The sequence below is a fragment of the Theropithecus gelada genome, chromosome 15 (assembly GCF_003255815.1).
Source record: "Theropithecus gelada isolate Dixy chromosome 15, Tgel_1.0, whole genome shotgun sequence".
NCBI lineage: Eukaryota > Metazoa > Chordata > Mammalia > Primates > Cercopithecidae > Theropithecus > Theropithecus gelada.
The window spans coordinates 103,726,416-103,747,150 of record NC_037683.1 but is presented as its reverse complement, the minus strand read 5'-3'; the positions used below and the strand labels follow the sequence as shown (position 1 = coordinate 103,747,150).

Below are 20,735 nucleotides of genomic sequence, written 5' to 3'. Positions count from 1 at the left end.
TACAAATGGAGAAGATCTAACAGACAGGGAGAAGTGAGGGTGTGGAAGAGACAGATACTTAGAAAGAAGAGATCCTGAGCATAGGGGAGACATAGGCCTGCTGAAGAGGCATAGCTATGTGACTGGCCTGGAATTAGGGTGCTTGAAACCCATATTCTATTGTGATGCTGGGGAGCAGGATATGATTATCTGCGGGACAGCTGGAGTGTGGTGCAGGAAATGTCAACGGGGAAAGGGAGAGCCATGACAATAGAGGCCAGAGGTGTGGTGAATCTTTCAGGTAGCCAGGTAGAGAGGAAGACCACCAGGCCAAAAGGATGGCAGATGATGACAGGATGAAGAAAAGAGAATGACATCATCCAAAAAGAGGCAAGATTTTGCCGCTGGGAGTAGAAGATATGGCCCAGAAAAGACCATGAGACCAGAGGAAGGAGAACTTCTGCTTGAGATGTGACCAGAAGCAGGGACCTGGAGAACAGTCCTTCCACAAAGAAGTTTATGAATAGGACACAAGCATTCCAGAGGATGTAGTGGAAGGTTTGGGGAGGAGGGAAGGAGAGGAGTGTGATGGGTTGGATCCAGGAATGCACAGAGAAATGTTAGTGCGTAGAGTTACATTTTATGCATATAATCATCTGTTCATGTTCACTAATATTTTGAGTAGACCGAGAAAACTAGGTCAACCTCACATAAGGCAGGGATGAGAAACTCTCTGAGATTACGGAGAACAGATGTCAGCTTTAGCATCTGTGTAGCTCGGGTAAGCTGAAAAGATTAATGGGGCACACATGGTATCAAAGGAAGGAAGGAAGAAGAACGGTGAAACCTTGTTAAACTTAAAGGCATCTAGTAGTACAGTTGGGTGGTACAGCCTGAAGGGATGATTAAAAATAGAGAATCAGGATTGAAGCCAATGGAATAACACTATAGCTTTATCTGCTGCAAAGAAGACCTACCTCTGAGATTCTTTATTTGCAACAAAATGGCACCATCCTCTGAAAGTCACCCTTGGGGACTGTGGGGGATGCCATTGGGCACAACCTTATCCATCACGCAGGACTGAAGCTCTTATTGCACCAGTGGCGATACAATAGAAATACACATTTCAGTCCCACTTTGGACCTACTGATTCAGAAACTCTGAAGGTGCAGCTCAGCAATCTGCTTTTTAGCAAACAATCCAGGTGATTCTGATGCACAGAAGGGTTTGAAACTCATTGAGCTAAAACTAGTTTTTAAATATCACACATCTATAATTTTGGAGTATCACTGCGGAAGGCTCTCAGCTGACTCCCTTCCTTGACATTACCTTCTGCTGAAGACAGCCAACTTGCCCAAAATTATATTCCTGAGGAGTGAGGAGAGACGACACACAGACAATGACTGATCCAGGGTGGCTTTCTTGCCTCAATATGGGCTGTCTTTGAAGGGCCACCCCAACTTCAGAGCTCTTATGTTTGGACCAGTTAACTCACGGACAAGAATGAAAGGAAAATTTTATTTTCTTCTTCCATTCTGGGGGCAAGCCTTTATGTGCTTCCTTTCTCCGAGATCTGCAGAGCATTTTGCACTTCAGGGCTGTGACCTGAGTTTCCAGGATTTGGCTCCTCCAGAGATTAGGACGGAGTGACCCTGTTGAGGAGGGCATGGTGACTGGGGCTTGAGGCACAGAGAGACCTGGGCCAGTCCTGGAGGTGGGCATCCTGGCTGGTGACAAGACTGCTGGGAAATGGAGTGTCCTCTGGGCAGCAGAGGCCTGTGCCCCACCCTTGTATGGTAGAACTTGAGAAGGGACAGCTGGGAAGAAACCAATGTTGTGATGTCAGGAAAATCTGCTAAGTCTTCATTACCGAAACATCACAGAGGATGGGGTGCATTGTTCCCCGGAGCACATTCTACCAGCATGGTAACTTTTCAAGAATTTTAGAGGAGATATGTTGACAGGGCATTTGCTAAATGTATAATTAAAAAAAAATTGTAGTGCGATGAGTTTCAAACTCTGCTGTGCACCAGAATCACCTGGAATGTTTGCTAAAAAGCAGATAGCTGGGCTCCACCTTCAGAGTTTCTGAATCCATAGGTCCAGGGTGGAGCGGACATGTGTATTTATAACAACTTCCCAGGGTTGCTGATACTGCTGGTCCCCAGAACCACTGTCTTAGAGAGAGCAGGATAAAAGTAAGACAAAGAGACCCATGGAGAACATAGTCCAAAGGCATGTGTTTTCATTCACTGCATGCTTGCTTGCTCAGCACCTGATCAGTGCATTTACTGCCTTCTCCCTTAGTTTGTGTCCCCAGTGTCAAAATTTGGCCCTTCCTCTTTGTCGGCAGTGTCTGGCACTCTGTGGACCAAGGTCATAAATGGAGCTACGAGCCATCACACAGACCATGCTGGCCTGGTAGGGGAGCAGAGCTGATGTGTACCTTGAGGGATGTGCAGTTTGTATAATGTACAAGGTGACCAGCAGAGGGTGAGAGTGGCCTGGGGCTCAGCAGGTGCATCCTTCACCCAGCTGGGTACCCAGAGTGCCTGCACCTGTCCAGAAAGTTCTTTGTACAAAGGGTCTTCTGCCCCTCAAGCCACACACTGTCTGGGCAGAGGGAAGGGTTGTGTCCACACAGAGAGGGGCCATCTTCTCATTTGCACAAGGGCCACGTGTGAGCTTGCAGAGTCCTAAGCTGTGAGATCAAAGCAGGAACTCGGCTGAAGAGGCTCTTTTTACAGCCACCCAAAGACCCTGGGGAAAGCGCACCTGTGAGACTGTGGAGAAGGATGGGGCTTCCCCAAAAGGAGTGACACTGGATAGAGTTACTGTTGAAAATGGAGGACTGTTATGTTTCTTCCACCTGAGCATTGAACAGCCCACCACCATTTGCTACTGGTCTCTGCATGACCTGAGTGGCATAGCTCATCTGGATTCCTGCTCTAAGCAGCATCAGCATTACCAGGGACCCCACTCCGGACCTACAGAATCAGAAAACCAGGACGTGGGCCAGCTGGAAGTGTTTTAACAAGCCCCCTCCTCCAAGGTGATTCTGATATATTGCGGTATTTGAGATACTCTGGCTTGGAGCTTCTCCACTTCTACCAAACTTGGGAATCTCCTGGATATTTTATTAAAGTCAGATTCTGAGACTGAAGTTCTGGAGTGTGGATTAAAAGTCTGTATTCTTAATAAGTTGCCAGGTAATGTGGATGCTGCAGATCCGTGAATTCACGTTGAGTAACAAAGGTTTATACTAGATTAATGGTTCTTGACTTTGACTTCTGTTTTACTCTTGGCTGTTATTAAAAAAAAAAAAACATAGACTGGGTAGCCTATAAACAACCAAAATTTATAGCTTACAGTTCTGGAGACTGGAAAGCCCAAGATCAAGGCAGATTTGGTGTTTGATGAGGGTCTGCTTCCTGGTTCATAGACGATGCCTTAGCTCTGTGGGCCCTCTTTTATAAGGGCACTAATCCCATTCATGAGAGCTCTGCGTAGAGGTCCCACCTCCTCACATTGGTAACTAGAATGTCATCATATGAATTTTTTGAGGACACGAACAGCAACTTCACATAAACACCTTGAAATATATGGATGTTTGGGTCTCGTCCACAGAGGTCCTGTGCCAGTTGTGGCACGAGTTGGGCTGGAAATTGGACCTGTTTTAAAATGTATTTATAGCTCCCCTGCTGATTCTAATGTGCAGGCAGATGTCAGGATCCCCTAGCCTAGAAGCAAATGGGACAGGCTCTTAGAAGGATATAAGTTAAGGGGAAGTAAAAGGAGGAATTTGGAAGCAATCTGCTCCTTCTGGCTGATGAAAGGTTAGGGATCGTAGGGAGTGCCAAAGAGGCTGAAGACATTGTTTTAAGTGAGTTGCTCCTTGTTTAAGTGAGGCCTCTGGGCCTCTGCTTCACATTCTCAGAACAAATAATGATGGCATGTGGCAAAAGGCAGGATTCTTCTGCATTGTGGGATATTCAGCCTAGAACTGGCTCTATTAGCTCCTGATTTGCTCTCCCTGATTCCACGCTAGCACTGGATTTTTGCCTTCAGCATTTTGACTTCTTTAATCTTTTTACCCTCCTTTGTTGAGTTCTTAAATTCCATTTTGTCATTTAACCTGATAACCTACATTTTGGTTGTCATGGAAAACAACATCCTGACTTGTAAAGCTGGATGGTTGTCTCAGGACCCAGAAACTGCATCAGACGGTGCCCAGAATCCACTGTCATCGTATTTGGAGCTTCCTCTGGGATGGGTTTCTGAGTGGGATACATTCGTTTGTAATGAAGAGGAGACCGTGGAGGACAGGGTGATCACTCTGCTTTCAGACATCATTAGTGTAGGGGCAGGTTTATTGACAGTAGCCTTAAATGACTTTAGTAAAAACAGTATATTTTTATTTTTATATTCCAATGGCCGTAGGATCAAGGCCATAATTAGGACGAACTGGGGAATAAAATAAGTTTTCTCGACTACAAGTTGTAAAATGTATAGTTTTTAAGTATGATTTTTAAAACACATATTTCCTGTGAATAGTAGGGCAGAATTTTACTTTGGAAATGAACTTCAAAGGTTAACATGTTTTAATTATTTAGAAAGTGAAGACGGGATTAAAACCGATAAATAGGATTCTACAACACCAATCAAATGTAAAGAACTACAGAATATTAATTTTGCTCAAGTCTTTTAGCATATTTGGTGTTACAAAAGAATGAGTAATATAACCAAGAGAAGAAATCTTCCTTCAGTCTGTAGTTCAAATTTAACATGGATCAATGTTACACTAAAGCACTTTTTAAAATGCCTGCACAGAATTGTTAGCCATTAATCTTTTTTCTTGCTGATTCACCTGTTTTTAATCAATGCGTCTTTGACAAAATTGTTTATCAATGTCAGGAAATACACGTGGTTATTTCCTTGAAATGCTAATGTGAAACCACTCAGTGAAAAGGCAATTCTAATCCAAGCTTGCCAATAGCGGTGTTGTCATAGGATTCTATTAAATTAGCATATATTAATCTACGCTGTGTGGTTGGCTATGGTATGGGTCAGGGCATTTCGTCTGCCTTTAAATGAGTTGGTTTTTAAAAGTTAAAATCTGGAAATGGAAAAAAAAGTCTATATGGTTAGTAGTAATTATAGTTGGAAATGCGAACAAAAGAATCTGGTTCCCTTTCAACGGAATTATTTTAATTCATTAAATTATCAGAAAATTCCAGTCCTCTCCATCTATTCCAGGAGCATGCAGTAGGTGGCACCTAAAAGCTCTTTGGAGGCGAGCAGGCGCCATTTAAGCAGGAACAGCAGCCTCTGCAGCAGTTGGCACATCTGAGAAGGCAGAGATTGAAGAGAGTAGGAGGAGCGTGCAGCGGCGGTGACAGTGCCAGGCCGGCGCGGCTCAGGCCAGCGCAGGTGCAGGGGCTGCGGGCGGGTGGAGCGCGAGAGCGCAGAGCGCAGGGCGCAGGGCGCACGGCCGGCGGGCGGTGCAGGGCGCACGGCGGGCGAGCAGCTGACAGCATCGTCACGGCGGCGGGAGGGAGCGCGCTGCGCCTGCCTCCGGGAGGAGCCGCATCCACACACCCTGCGCTGCCCTGTCCTGCGCGAGCGGAGCTCTGAAGAAGCTCTGAGCGGAGTTGTGTTCTTCCCCAGGTAACCGATTTCCGCCTTCTGCCGTGGCTTCGCTGTGTCCGCATTGGGCACGGGTGGCTTTGGCATGATTGTTTGCAGCCCCTGGAAAGGGATTACCGCTCTCTGGGAGGGCTAGTCAGCGTGTACTGGAGTTGGTAAAGGGGGAAGAAACCTGCATTTCTGTATCCTTGTTAGGAGGGTGAGCATCATGCGACCCTTGTCTAAAACATGTTCTTTTTAAAAAATCTGTATCTTACATATTATTAGGGATTCCTTCCAAAACAGGATTTACCGTTTTAGAAAATTCTACGGTGCAGGTGTTTCTGTTAATGTGGAAGTTTAATGGATTTAGGAAAAGAGTAAGAAGATGTGATCTAAAGTGAGAAAAATGCCAAGCACGCTAGAGACGGCCGTTTGGTTCGGCATGCTTTCATCCTCGACTGCTTCACTTCATGCGCTTGGCTGAGACCTGTCTAAATCTTTTGTCTGTCTTCTTAAAGAACGTGTTTCATGATATCTACGTGGGTTTCTTTCCGCTTCCTTGTTGTAAGAGCAGAAGATGGGCAAGGGGCTGCATCCAGTCCTCAGTTGTAAGACTGGTTTCCCATCAGATGACAATGACTGCTGACAGCTCCCAGGCTCGCCTGCAAAGCAGTGCTGGCTTTCGGCGGTGTGGGAACCTGCCTCTTTCGTCCTCTCTTGAAAAATGCTGTTTTTCCTCTTCAAAACTCCAATTCACATTCTATGTGGGTTTGGGAGACTTTTAAACTAGAAGCTCTGTGAATCATCTGTTACATCTATTGAATGTTGGAATACAACATTGTGGTGGAATTCAGTTTCTTCCTACTGTGCAGAGACACAGCTTGCCTTCCCTGGGAACTTATTTTACATATTTGCCCTTGTTATCTTTTAAATAGATCCCTTAGGATGTGAGAAGCTAGTCTAGCATGTCAGAACTTTCCTGCTTCAAACTAAAAATTTTCAAAAATATTATTTTTAAGGAAGATTTTCTAGGTAACGCTAAAAGTCTGGAGCATTTTACATTCCAAATCAGTCACAATGCGCTCCATTTCCAGTGGCATTTGGATTTGAGGAGGTGGAGTGGGAGGGAGAGAAAAGGGGAGGATAAAATTAGAATAAATTTAACAAATTTGTAGGGGAAATCATACTTTTTTTCCTTCTTGGTTATTGCCTGAAATTGCAAATTGTCCACAACTTTATCTATCTCTGGAAATGAAGGAGGCTTTGTGGGCCGGGGACAGGAAGACACATAGTTCATTTTATAGAAATAAAAGATACAGTGGCAAGGAAACATTTTCATCCCATTTAACAGATGGCATTTAATTTGATAATAGTCCCAGGCAAGCACAGGGAAAGGAAGGGGAAAGGAGGGGGAATTGCTGTCTATTCCAAGGCACAGAACTGCTGCTCACACTTCAGTGATCCTTGCAGATGGGAAGTATGTGTTCATGGTTATTGTAGAAACCTCCAGAATCTTTCTTTGTTACAGCTTCAATAGAGTTGTTCCTAAGAGGCGACTCAGAAAACATACAGATTGAATGCCAAGTTGTGGAAGTCACTTTTCAGCTTGTGTCTAACAACCCAGCGTTCTCAGCAAAGCAGTTTCCTCACGAGAAGAGTGGAGGAGACTTTTTTTTTTTTAAGAGATTATTTATTGTATGTTGTTCGTATCCTATACACCACACATGACTTTTACTGTATTGGAAATGTATTATTTCAGTGGTAAATACTGCATATCTTACTGAAAAATTAAAACCTTTTAAGAAACAACTAGGGTGCTTTTGTCAAAAAGAGAGTGTATCTGTGATAATAAAATGTATCGTTCATTCTTCTTCTAATTTGGAGACCAGAGTTGATATGTTCAAAATTAACCTATTGATTTAAGCAAAATCATCATTTCGCTATGACAAATGCCTTACATTTTTCTACCAGAGAATTTCTTTGTGAGAGGACCATTCTGTTGTCTGGGGTGGAGTGGTTGCCTGCCAGCTGTTTTAAGTAAGAAAAGTGCTTGGTGTTGATCTGTAACTTTCAATTCAGATAACAACCATCTCCAATTCTCACTCATAGGGTGGATTGGCTCTATTTTTCATCATTCTATCTACCTGGTATGAGTATTAACAGTGGACAGATGTCTCTTTAAGAGCAGAACTGATTTGTAGGACACTAATTGATTTTGGTTTTGATTTTTCCAGGAAAACAGCTGCTCAACCGAAAGGGAATACGATGGTTGTTATGTTGTCAAAATTGCTGATGGCTTTTTAAGAGTTAAATTTACTACTTCATGCATACATATTTAAACATGAACTTAAAATTATTTAGCTGGTGTCAAATAAATCTTTAGTTTTCATTATATTGCATGGCTCACAAGTCTCTCCTCACTGATGGGGAGGGACTCTTTGAAGTACTAAAAACAAATGCCCCCTCATGCTCTCCTTCTTTGCTCTCAACCACTGGCAAATTTAGGAAAGAGATTCCTTATAGCTGTCTCCTAAATGCAGTGAAGTGTTTTCTTAGAAATCAGTACTGTACAATAGAATTGAAATGTGTGAGTCACGTGCACAGTTTAAAATGTCCTAATGGTCATAATGGAAAAGTAAAGAGAAACAGCTGAAATTAATTTTAATAATATATTTAAGCCAGCATATAAAAATGATCATTTGAGTATAATCCATACAAAATACTAATAAGATATTTTACCTTTTTAAATACCTGCTGAGTACTTACAAGACATCTCAATTTGGATTAGCCGTGCTTCCAGTGCTCAGTAGCCCATGCAGCTGATGGCTACTGTATTGTCCAGCACAGCTATAGATCATTACTCAATTGATGGTAATTTAAAAGCTAAGATGTTCGGCACCATCACCAACTAAGCACTATCAAAAATAAACATACAAGTGATCTCAGATTACTGTGAGATATGTGTCCTTCTCCTTCCTGCCATTAACTGTGATGCTGTCTTGAACCTATTAGTTCTTTATCAGAAAGACAAAAGGATTAGATCAAATAATTCCTGTGATTCTATGAAAAATAACCAGTGAGTAGATATGGGGGATCCAACCTGCAAACAGCCTAGAGATTTATTGTGGCAGAAACAAAGGAAACAGGTATGCCTTAATGGGTGTCATCATTTTGCACCACTACGAACTTCTATCCTAAGAAGTACTGCCCCCCTGGGGTTGTTTCAGCATTATTCTTGATTACAGAGGTCAGCAACTTAGTCCGCAAGTCCCATTATGGATCAGTCAATTTTCATATAATTTCTTTTACTGAACAAGCAGTAGCAAACCCATTATAAAACTAATGAACAACTAGTGGGCTATTCTTTACTATGCAATAAAATATATTTCGCAGATCTTTTAGTATTATTATTCTTTACTGGTATGTGTTTGTGTCTATCTGACACCATTATATGAAGTTTAGGGTGAAATCTAATGCTTTGTAATTGACCCATGAATACCGGATTCTTGAAACACAGAAATTAATGACCTTAATGAAAACATGTCAATTTCTTTATCTAGTCCCTGAATACCTCCATGATCAGTGAGTGCTCGTGGGGTGGGTACCATTTCCATCACATGGTTCTCTGTCTCAGAAATTATGACAGGAGATTTAAAGAGGGCAGTGTTTTGTATGAAAGGATTTGGGGCAATATTTTTCTAAAGCTAATTAACGTCTGCAAAGTGATTATTTTTCTGAGAAAATAAGAACGCAAGAACTTTCCATTAGGCCTTTGCATAATAAACACACAGACGCCCTTCCCTCCTTTACCATCTTCAGATACTCATCGGAGCTCAGACAAAGGAGCCTTTGGAGGAGGCAGCTTTCCTTCCTCTGTCAACCTTACTTTCTGATTGTTTTATTGGAGCACCTTTGTGCCTTTTGAGTTTGGGAGTTTCTCTCTAGAAGAGGCTGAACAAAAAGGAAAAGTGATCAGAATCCAGGTTTCTGCATTGAGGGCAAATCCAGGTGGAGTCCACTCAGCTCTCTATTTGCATTAAAAAAATCCAGCTTAATGCCATTTTTGTGCAAACTTAGACTCATCTCCCCAGCCTTATTACCCAGCTACCTACCACCCCAATTACACGCATACACACACACACACACACGCACACACGATCAATGGAGCATTTCACTGCCTCCTTGCCTATAAAACAGTCATCTGACACTTAAAAAAGGATTGACTAAGCCTTTTGCTTCCTTCTCTTTACCTTTGTGCTTCTCTCTTGGGACTTCTTTGGCTTTCACTGGGTTCTTACTTACAGAATGAATGGGAGCAGACCACAAAATGTAAAACTGACATTAGGTTTTTAGTAAGGTCTGTGTAAATGTTTGCAAGCCAAGAAAAGATAGAACTACTGGATAATAGAAATGGCTGGGTAACCCAGATTTTGAAAAGAACCTGAATTTCTCTGAATATCATGAAAATCATGTGCTTATCTATTTTTTAAAAAATTTTGCCAGATTTACATATAATGCTTTGTGCACCTCTTTTTTATTCTTCCATTCTTTAAATGCTAGTTTAAATTCCTCCACATACACAAGAGTTTCAAGATGCAGAAACAAATCAAGTTGTTGTAATAAATATTTAAACATAAAAAACGAAAAGGTAAATATGGGAGAATTCTTAGTAGGGGAGGGACTTTTTAAGGATAAACTCAAACTGAAATACTAAAAAGGACAAGTTTGTTAAATTGGAATACACAGAAATTTTAAATTTCTGTCCAGAAGACAGTTAAAAATAAACAACATCAAAGGAAAGATATTTGCAACATATTTTAGATGAGGCCTAATTTTTTAAAATACAGTGCTTCTCAAATTTTGTAAACATCAGAATCACCTGATGGCCTTGCTAAGCCTGAGATTGCTGACTTCAAACCCACGTGTCTCTGATTGAGCTGATCTGACTCAAAGGGGACCAGGCGTTTCTAAGAAGGTCCTGGTGAAGGGGATAGTGCTGCTCTTTCCAGCACAGCTGGAGAGCCATGGCCTTAATCTAAGATAACACCATCCTGGCAAACGACTGAAAACTGAGCAAAGAACAAGAACGCACCGGTTTCAAAGATACAAATACCAATTACTTGGAACAGAAAAGATGCTCAATGTCAGCCAAATTAAGTAAATGCAATTAATTCAGTAATGAGAAACAGACATCTTGTTTCAATGGAAGGGATCATTGAAGAGTTTGATAATACACCATATTATGCAGGGTCTGGGGAAATAGCACTCATACAGCACCATGGGACAGGAGATGGAGAACTGGGTAGTAATTTTCAACAGCAACAGGCAATCTCTACCAAATTTGAAGGTACCTTCCCTTTAATTCTGCAGTTCCATTTATAGGAGTTTTCTCTACAGATAGGCTCAGAAACATGAAATATTTATGATTAAGGCTATTCATTGAGCAAAAGACTGAAAATAGTAAGAAAGTGGTTAATAAATGATAGCTTATTCCTCAGCAGAGTCTTACGAAGCTGTTAAAAAACACCATCTGACTCTATATATACTAATATGAACAAATCTGTAGATGGTTCCCAACTTGCAATGCTCCAATGTATGATGTTTTGACTTTACAATGGTGGAAATACTATATACATTCAGTAGAAACTGTACTTCAATTTTTGATATTTTCCTGGGCTGGTGATATGCAGTGATATATTGTATGATACTCTCTCACGATGCTGGGCAGTGGCAGTGAGCCATAGCTCTTAGTTATCCCCATGATCACCAAGGGAAACAACTGATACTCTATAATTGACTGTGTTGCCAGAAGATTTTGCCCAGCTGTAGGCTAATGAAGGTGTTCTGTGCACATTTAAGGTAGGCAAGGCTAAGCTATGGTGTACAGTAGGTTAGTTGTACTAAATGCATTTTTGACATGATATTGTCAATTTATGAGGGGTTTATCAGGACGTAGCCACATGGTAAGTTGAGGAACAACTATACATGACACACTGTGGATACCATACTTCCATGTGTTTGTCTATCTCTCTGACTAAATAGCTATCAGTTGATGTCTGTCTCTCTTTGACTATGTACCATTTTGTTAACACCAGATCACACTGCTGCTCCGTTACCAACAACCACTCAAACCGTTTAGTCACATGCTAAATGTTCCACTACCAACCCCTCTTCACATTCAATGTATGCTTTTGACAAGAGACCATTTCTGGCGATTGAGAAAAAAATCATGTTGAGTAAGTTGCCATTGGCAGTTAATGTGAAACAATGAGCCAATTAAGTCAAAACATTGTAGAAATATTCAACTTTGTCTGTTTTGTTGCATTTCAAACAAAATATTGTTGATTTTTGCACTGGTAACTTTTTGGTGATATGTTTATTCTTATAGAGGTGTTCTGTAAGAATATTCAGGGCCGGGCGCAGTGGCTCACACCTGTAATCCCAGCACTTTGGGAGGCTGAAGTGGGCAGATCACGAGGTCAGGAGATTGAGACCATCCTTGCTAACACGGTGAAACCCTGTCTCTACTAAAACATACAAAAAATTAGCCGGGTATGGTGGTGGGCGCCTGTAGTCTCAGCTACTCAGAAGGTTGAGGCAGGAGAATGGCGTGAACCCTGGAGGCAGAGCTTGCAATGAGCCTAGATTGTGCCACTGCACTCCAGCCTGAGCGACACAGCGAGACTCTGTCTCAAAAAAAAAAAAAGAATGTTCAGTTGTATTCTCTATCCTTTAGGACAATTCCAGATTCCACTGATGTTGTTCCACTTCCATTATGGAAACAGAAGCTATGTTTGGGGCAGAAGGGTCTTGCCCTGCAACCCTAAAACTGCAGATGGAACCCAGACCTCTTGGTTGTAGGACTTGTACTCAATAGGAAACTTATACTAATTAGAAACTGTGAATCTTTTACCCCAGCATTGAAAGATATGTAAATACTAATTATCATCTTATCTTCCATTACCTTCTCTTAAGACTGGCAAAGATCAACACATGAGACTCCCTGTTCTGACTCTAGTCTCCCGTGGCCTGGGCCTTCTCTGGTCAGGCTTATGAGGACACTTTTGCCCCTAGTGTTAAGGCTACATTCAAATCATGAATTAAATATCGCATGATGTAAGTATAACCCATGTTTTCCTCTAAACATGTGTTTTCTTGACCTCTTGGTGTAGTTGTTCAGAGTTCAGCTTTTGGTGTGGACCTTATATGAAGCATGTATAACATTTTTGATGTGTCAGAGAACATACACAGTTATCCATTATAAGCTGCCTAACATCATCGTTGCATTTTTAAAATGAATATCATATAAGTTTCAAAGTTGCTTGGCAATATTATAGGTTAGTCTGAAAGGCTTCCTTCTGCAACATTTTAGAATCCAGCGCTCCTCGTTCGGTTGTTACTAATTTGGATTAGTTTGAGTGCCTTCCCAGATTAGCTATGATTACTATGTCTAGGTGCACTAAAACGTTAGTGAAGATTCTGTCCCCAGATACCTGCATGGCGTGAAATGTTCATCCATAGCTTCCTTGTTTCTAGACCATGTTTCTGGCCCCCTAGGCTCTTGTGATTGACTGTTCTTCTTCCATGTGTGTTTGGACTTACTTAAACTTGAGTTCAAATGTGGATTCTGTCACTAGCTGTGACTTTAACCATCCAGAGCCTCAGTTCTCTCATCTGTAAAATGGGGCTACTAAGAGCTAAGTAAGTCAAAAGGTGTTTTGAAGATGAAGCTTGCCTAGAACCTCTGGATTCTAGCTAGGTAATAAGGATTCAGGCTGTTTGGGTGGCTGCTATCTGATGAATATTTGAGTGGTTCCTCTTTCTCAGTGTCTCAGGTTTATTCCTCTCTTTTACAACTTGGCATGAAGCCCATTGTCTTAGAGTTTGTACTTTGTTTCTGGATGGAATTCTGGCTTCAGCTTCAGCCCTTTCTCATTTACCAGAGCTCACACTCTCAAATGAATGTTAAAACGTTTGCTTTTTTCCTATGTATCTTTCTGTTTTCATTGGACCAACTGGGACTCTATTTTTCATCTGGTTAAATCCACTTTCCTCCTTTTGCCAATGTTCCTTTCCTCTGTTGACTGGACTCATCTCCCCATAGGAGTTCCTGACTCTAACTAAATTCGTATGGTTTTGAATATGAAAGAACATGCCTTGGATGATATTCTTGTTTTTCTAACCTTGAGCTGTTCATCTGTGTAAAGATCCTGGGCATCCTGGCCTTGACTGGAAGCCTGTCAAGGGCTCCTCAAGTATAGGGACTGTATGAGGTTATTGATCATTGGATTCTAGACACATTGGTAGCTATTCCCCCTTTTAGCAGTATCGCTAACCTGCCTGGTCACCGTGGAGCAGACACAAATAAATTTTCATTGATTAATGGCTCCTAGATCCTTACTATATGCCCTTGCTCTCTTCTGATCTCCTGGAAATTGTTCTTCACTCACCAAGGGTGTTGGCCCCTGGCCCATTGTCTTCCTCCTGACCTCATGTTCAGATATCATCCAAGGTCACTTCACTCTTTCTCCATCACTCTTCTTATGCTCCACAGGCACAGGAGGACCTTTTCAGGACTGGAAACTCTTGCATTTCTAGGGGACCAGAGGGAGCCTCCCCACTCTGACCATAGCACTTCCTTTTGACCCTCAGCAGGAACTTACATTTAATCTTGCTGGTGAATTCAGCTGTTACCTTCTCTTTAAAATGTATACATGTCTATATATCTGTACTTGAAAATTAATTTTTTAAAATGTAACAAATCAAAACTGTGTACCATGTAGCCACCAATTCACAGTCTTTCCTCTGATTCACAACCAAAGTCTCAGCAAGTGTTTCTGAGCTGCTTATCTCAATTTCTACATTTTATGCTCACTTCTCAATCCACTGCAATCTTATTCTACCCTGTGGTGCCATTGAAGCGCCTCTTGCTGGGTTCACCAGTGACTTGCATTGCTTTGCATCCAGTGGGTGACTGGAGGGTTAATGTTGCTACTGACTGAGACAAAGAAAACTATAGGGGAGCAGTTTTGGGGTGTTACAGGGTATTTAGACTTGTACATGTTCTGTCTGGGATGTGTGCATGGCACCCAGGTGGAGATGTTGAGGCAGGAGAGTGGTACATGAGCCAGCAGTTTTAGGGAGAGGTCCTGGCAGTGGGTGTGCAGTTGGGGGTGCTGGTATATGAATGGTATGCATATCAGATGCCCCCACTGACTGAATGAGTAGAGTAGCGGCAAAGGAAGAGTAGCAAAGATAGGGTGTGGGCTGTCTCACGGGCGAGCTAGTTGCAGTGATGGTGCTGCTTACCTCTCCTGCTGCCTCTACCCTCGTACAAGCCACCGTCGGCGTGTATTGGGATTGTTGCTGGAGACTTCTGACTGGAATCCTGCCTCCACTCCTGACCCTTGGCCCGCAGGCCCTCAAAGGGGTACTTTTACAATGGAGGTCCCACCCTATCACTTCTCTGCTCAAAACCCTCCCACTGTCTCCTGTTTATCTTAGAATAAAAGCTGACCTTTTCCCTGTGCTTACAAATCTCTACATGACCTGCCTGTCCTGGCCTCTTTACTTTGCTGACCTCATGTGCTTTTCTCTCTCCGTTCAAGAATTTATCCACATGTCTTGAGCACGTTGGACAAACATCTGTGTTTGCACCTACTGTTCTCTCTGCCAGAAGAAACCCTCCACCCACACACAGGTTTCTACAGAGTTCATGCCGTTACCTCTCTCCAACTTTTGCTAACATATCAACTTTTTAGGGAATCCTTCCCTGGTCTCTCATCATCTTTGATGCTCACTACGTATTTTTGATATATAATAAAAATATATTGTATTCATGTATTTTTGTCAAATGGTTCCACACTCAAGGAAATCCTGCATTTGGACAACCTTTAAAATTAATTTTTAAATTTGATTTTCAGGTTCTTAATTGTGCCGATTGGAGAGTTAATTTTAAGGACACATTTACATTGCTTTGAGCAATATCATGTAAGGGTGGAATCATTTTTATATGTCTCTTTTCAAAATGCTGTCTCTATAGGATGATTAGGTTTCCAAAGCAGGTACTGTGTCTCTCACCTTTAAATTACAGGGATGAAGAAAGTATGCATATTTTTGGAAAATACTTGCTCTATGGCTTGCTACTGAAGACCTATCAAGTAGAAAACATCAATAAATTTAGAACAGTGCTTTTTGTATAAAAGAAAAATACACACCTTGATATTAGTTCCACAACTCATTATTATTATTATTAGCTACAGAGTAACTAGCAAGCCATTGTGTGATAGAAAATATTTTCATGGTTGCTGCACATCTCCATGTAAAGTATTAGAAAGATTCTATTGTATTTTAAAAGTCTGATTTTTATAAATGAAAAATAACATATCCAAGTGCTTGCTATCTAGTAGCTCCCGGCTACTTTTGGCTTCAAGATCTTTTCTGCAATAGTGTAGTGATGAATGATGCGGTAAACTCACCTCTCATTCTGTTTCTATCATGTTATCACATATCTTTGTGTAAGTTTTTATTTCAATTGGCATTGCCAACCTTTGAGTGGTTTTAAGTAGAGATTTTCAAAAAACTTTATTTACTTTTTTATAGTTCAATTCTCTTCGCTGCTACAACTTTCCTTTATTGGACCACACACACACACACACAAAATGTATTTCCACAGCAAATAATCAATATGTACTGAGTGTTTCTGATGTACCTGACATTGGGCTAGAAGCATGGATGTGCTGGAGAATGAACCAAAAGTCCCTGCCTTCCTGTTGCTATTGACTGAGACAAAGATATTGATATTCAAGTAGGGAGTAGGAGAGAGAGAGAAAAAAAGAACAGAAATAAATGCATAAATAAACACTGAAAGAAGAATATATGTGCCAAAGTATCTTATTGTTGAAAGAGAATCATTCTAGCAAATAATAAATGAGCTGAGGTGTATTGGGAACATTTGTACTTTTACCCAACTGTTTTGCAAAGCTCTCTCTCTCTGTACCTTCTAATAGGGTGGCGCCCCTCTGTATCTGTGGCATCCACATCTGCAGGTTCAACCAACTGAAAAAAAAAAAATTGGGAAAAAGAAGATGGTTGTGCCCGTACTGAACACGTAGGCTTTCTTTCTCATGTCATTATTTCCTAAATGATGCAGCATAACAGCTATTTATATAGCATTTAAGTTGTATTAGATATGATAAGTAACCTAGAAATGATTTAAAGTATCCAAGAGGGTGTACGTATATAGGCAAGTACTACTCCATTATGCATACGAGACTTGAGTGTCACAAAGTTTGGTATTCACAGGTGTCCTGGAAACTATCCCCCTCAGATACAAAGGAACAACTGCATTGGTTTTTCACCCCGTCAGCAGTTTTTTTTTTTCTGTATGTCTTCCCATAGGATTTTAAGAAGTGAATTTTAGTTTGTGCCATACATTCTGGTGGATTATTGTGTGTATTTTGCCACAGCGGGAAAATAAATGTTTTTCCAGTGGCTCGTGGCTTTTTGCCTTTCACTATTAATAGAAAACCTCAAAAGAGGATTCTAAGCATTTTTTAAAAATCAAGCTTATTTAAATTTTGTAACACGTTGGATTAAGTATTGTGTGTTATTAAACTGTGTATAGAGATTTGTTTTTATGTTCTCCAGCAGTGCAGATGGTGTGAACCACATATGATTTTGTATTTGTAGTAACCACATTTTAAAAAGTAAAAAGATGAAATTAATTTGAAGTAATAGATTTTTAGGCTGGGCAAGGTGGCTCACACTTGTAATCCCACCACTTTGGGAGGCCGAGGGAAGTGGATCACTTGAGCCCAGGAGTTCGAGACCAGCCTGGGCAACATGATGAAACTCTGTCTCTACCAAAAATACAAAAAATTAGCCAGGTGTGGTGGCCTGAGCCTGTAGTTGCAGCTACTGGGGATGCTAAGGTGGGAGGATTACCTGAGCCCGGGAGATTGAGGCTATAGTGAGCCATGATTGAGACACTGCACTCCAGCCTAGGCAACAGAGTGAGACCTTGTCTCAAAAAAATATACATATGTGTGTGTGTATGTGTGTGTGTGTGTGTGTGTATATATATATTTTTTAAATTTTGTTTTATTTTGCATTTCATGTATTATCCAGTTTTACATTCTCACAGGATCAGCAATGACAATGGCCACCTAGTCTTTCCAATCTGAAATGGCAAGACAATCACAGCTGTGGCTGACAGTAAAGTACGATATACTCACAAATCTATGAAAGATGATCATTTCAACTTGTAATCAATATCAGAATTTATGAATGAAGTTAAAAAATTTTTTTTATTCTAAGTTTTCAAAATCCAGGGCAGCACATTTCAGTTCAGCCAGCTGCATTTCAAGGGGCCAGTGGCATTGTGTGGGCAGCACAGGTCTAGGGGCTGAGTGTTAGATGCCATGGCTAATAGTGATGGCTTCACACAGTCAGTGATACAGTAGGGACTTAAGGCCAGCATGAAGATGTGCATTTTAATTGGTCTTCTCAATATATTAGTTTTGTTTTGTTCATCTTGTCAGATTAGATGAGATGGTTGCTGTTTTTTTTTTCTTTTCTTTTTTATGCAGAACATGCAGGTTTGTTACATAGGTATACACGTACCATGGTGGTTTGCTGCACCTATCAACCTGCCATCTAGGTGTTAAGCCTGGCATGCATTAGGTATTTGTCCTAATGCTCTCGTTCCCCTTGTCCCACAACCCCTGACTCTTGCTGTTTTCACTATAGTGTGGATGAATAAGGAGGAGCTGTCTGCCTAGCTAATGCTGCCAATTATGTTCGTTACAGACATTATCTTTAATTCATGGTTCAGTTATTGCTAAAAATGTTTATATATACAGTCATATCTATTTTTATGGTAAAATATATATATAACGTACAATTTTCCATTTAAATCAGTTTCAAGCATGTAATTAATTCAGTGACAGTAAGTAAACTCACATTGTCATGCAATCATCACCACCATCCAACTCTAAGAATCTTTTCATCTCACAAAAGCCAAACGCCGTACTCATAAAACAACAACTCTCCTCCTTCCATTCCCTTAGCCCCTGGCAACTCCCATTCTTATTTCTGTCTGTGAATTTGACTACTATATGTACCCGCTATAAGTGGAGTCGTACAGTATTTGTCTTTTTTGACTGGCTTATTTCATTTACCATAATGTCCTCAAGGTTCATCCATGTTGTAGCATGTGTTAGAGTTTCCTTCCCATTTAAGGCTGAATAATATTTCTGTTGTCCTAGTCCAGTTTTGCATTGCTGTAAAGAATTGCCTGAGACTTCATAATTTATAAGAAAAGAGGCTTAATTGGCTCATGGTTCTGCAGGCTGTACAGAAACCATAGCAGTGTCTGCTTCTGGGGAGGCCTCAGGAGGCGTACAGTCATGGCAGAAGACAAAACGGGAGCAGGCACTTCACATGGTGAAAGCAAAAGGAATAGAGAGTTGCAGGTTGGGGGTGTGGGGAAGAGGAATGCCACACACTTTTAAATGACCAGATCTTGCAAGAACTTACTCACTTTTGCAGACAGCACCAAGCCATAAGGAATCTGCGCCCATGATCCAGACACCTCCCACGAGGCCCCACCTCCAGCATTGGGGATTACAATTCAACACAAAATGTGGGCAGGGACAAATATCCAAACTATATCACCTGTCTATGTACACTGCATTTTGTTTATTCATTCATCTTTTCTGTGGACATTTTGATTGCTTCCACCTTCGGGCTATTGTGAGTAATACCACTGTGTGAACACGGACACACAAAGATCTATTAGAGTCCCCGCTTTCGTTTCTTTTCCACCAAAAGTGGAATTGCTGGATCATACAGTAATTCTATCTTTGATATCTTCCACAGATTTTGGACCATTTTAGATTACCATCAGCAATGCACAAGGGTTTTGGTTTCTCTCCATCTTTGCTAACATTTTTTATTTTCTGGTTTTTAAAAATAGCCATTCTAGTGGGTGTGAAGTGGTACTTCATTGTGATACTTCATTAATTTACATCTCCCTAATGACTAATGATGTTGATATCTTTTTATGTGCTTGTTGGCCATTTGTATGTATTCTGTAGAGAAATATCTATTCAAGTTCCTTGTCCTTTTTTTTTTTTTTTTTTTTTAAAGAAACAGGGTCTTGCTATGGTGCCCAGGCTGGACACGAACTCCTGGGCCAAACCATCTTCCTGCCTCAGCCTCTCTGGTAGTTTGGACTATAGGCATGTGCTGCTGCACCCAGCTTCTTTGTTCGTCTTTTAGTTGACTTGTTTGTGTTTTTGTGGTTCAATTGTAAGAGTTTCTTTATATATTCTGTATACTATATTGTTTTCAGATATGTTTCCTCCAATTTCGTAGGATCTCTTTTTCTTCTTTTTTCTTTTTTTTTTTTGAGACAGTCTCAAGCTGTCGTCCAGGCTGGAGTGCAGTGGCACAATCTCAGCTCATTGCAATCTCTGCCTCCCGAGTTTAAGCAATTCTCCTGCCCCAGCCTCCTGAGTAGCTGGGATTACAGGCGCGTGCCACCACGCCTGGCTAATTTCTTGTAGTTTTAGTGAGACGGGGTTTCACTGTGTTAGTAGCCAGGATGGTCTTGATCTCCTGACCTTGTGATCCGCCCGCCTTGGCCTCCCAAAGTGCTGGGATTACAGGCGTGAGCCACCACGCCCGACCAAGAAGGATCTCTTTTAATTTTCTTGGTAATGCCCTTAGTTGTACGAATTTTTAAAACTTAGATGAAGCCTAATTTACCTATTTATATGAGTTACAAGGGGCCTTACATAGATAAAAATTTCTTAAAAAAGAAGTACAGGCCGGGCGCGGTGGCTCAAGCCTGTAATCCCAGCACTTTGGGAGGCCGAGACGGGCGGATCACGAGGTCAGGAGATCGAGACCATCCTGGCTAACACGGTGAAACCCCGTCTCTATTAAGAAATACAAAAAACTAGCCGGGTGCGGTGGCGGGCGCCTGTAGTCCCAGCTACTCGGGAGGCTGAGGCAGGAGAATGGCGGGAACCCGGGGGGCGGAGCTTGCAGTGAGCTGAGATCCGGCCACTGCAGTCCAGCCTGGGTGACAGAGCGAGACTCCGTCTCAAAAAAAAAAAAAA

The 20,735-nt window shown here is 41.4% G+C and overlaps 1 protein-coding gene across 3 annotated transcripts in view; it reads left to right on the top strand.

Moving 5' to 3' along the window:
* The first annotated feature begins 5,268 nt into the window (after nucleotides 1–5,268).
* The window catches only part of DIRAS2 (DIRAS family GTPase 2), a 28,784-nt gene continuing 13,317 nt past the window's right edge, over nucleotides 5,269–20,735 (top strand). The window contains exon 1 of one of the 3 annotated variants that reach the window (XM_025360584.1): nucleotides 5,269–5,409. The gene's annotated coding sequence lies outside the window, so the exon portion shown is untranslated. Of the gene's footprint in view, nucleotides 5,781–20,735 lie in introns of all 3 variants that reach the window. The other 2 variants (XM_025360582.1, XM_025360583.1) reach the window with 2 other exon arrangements.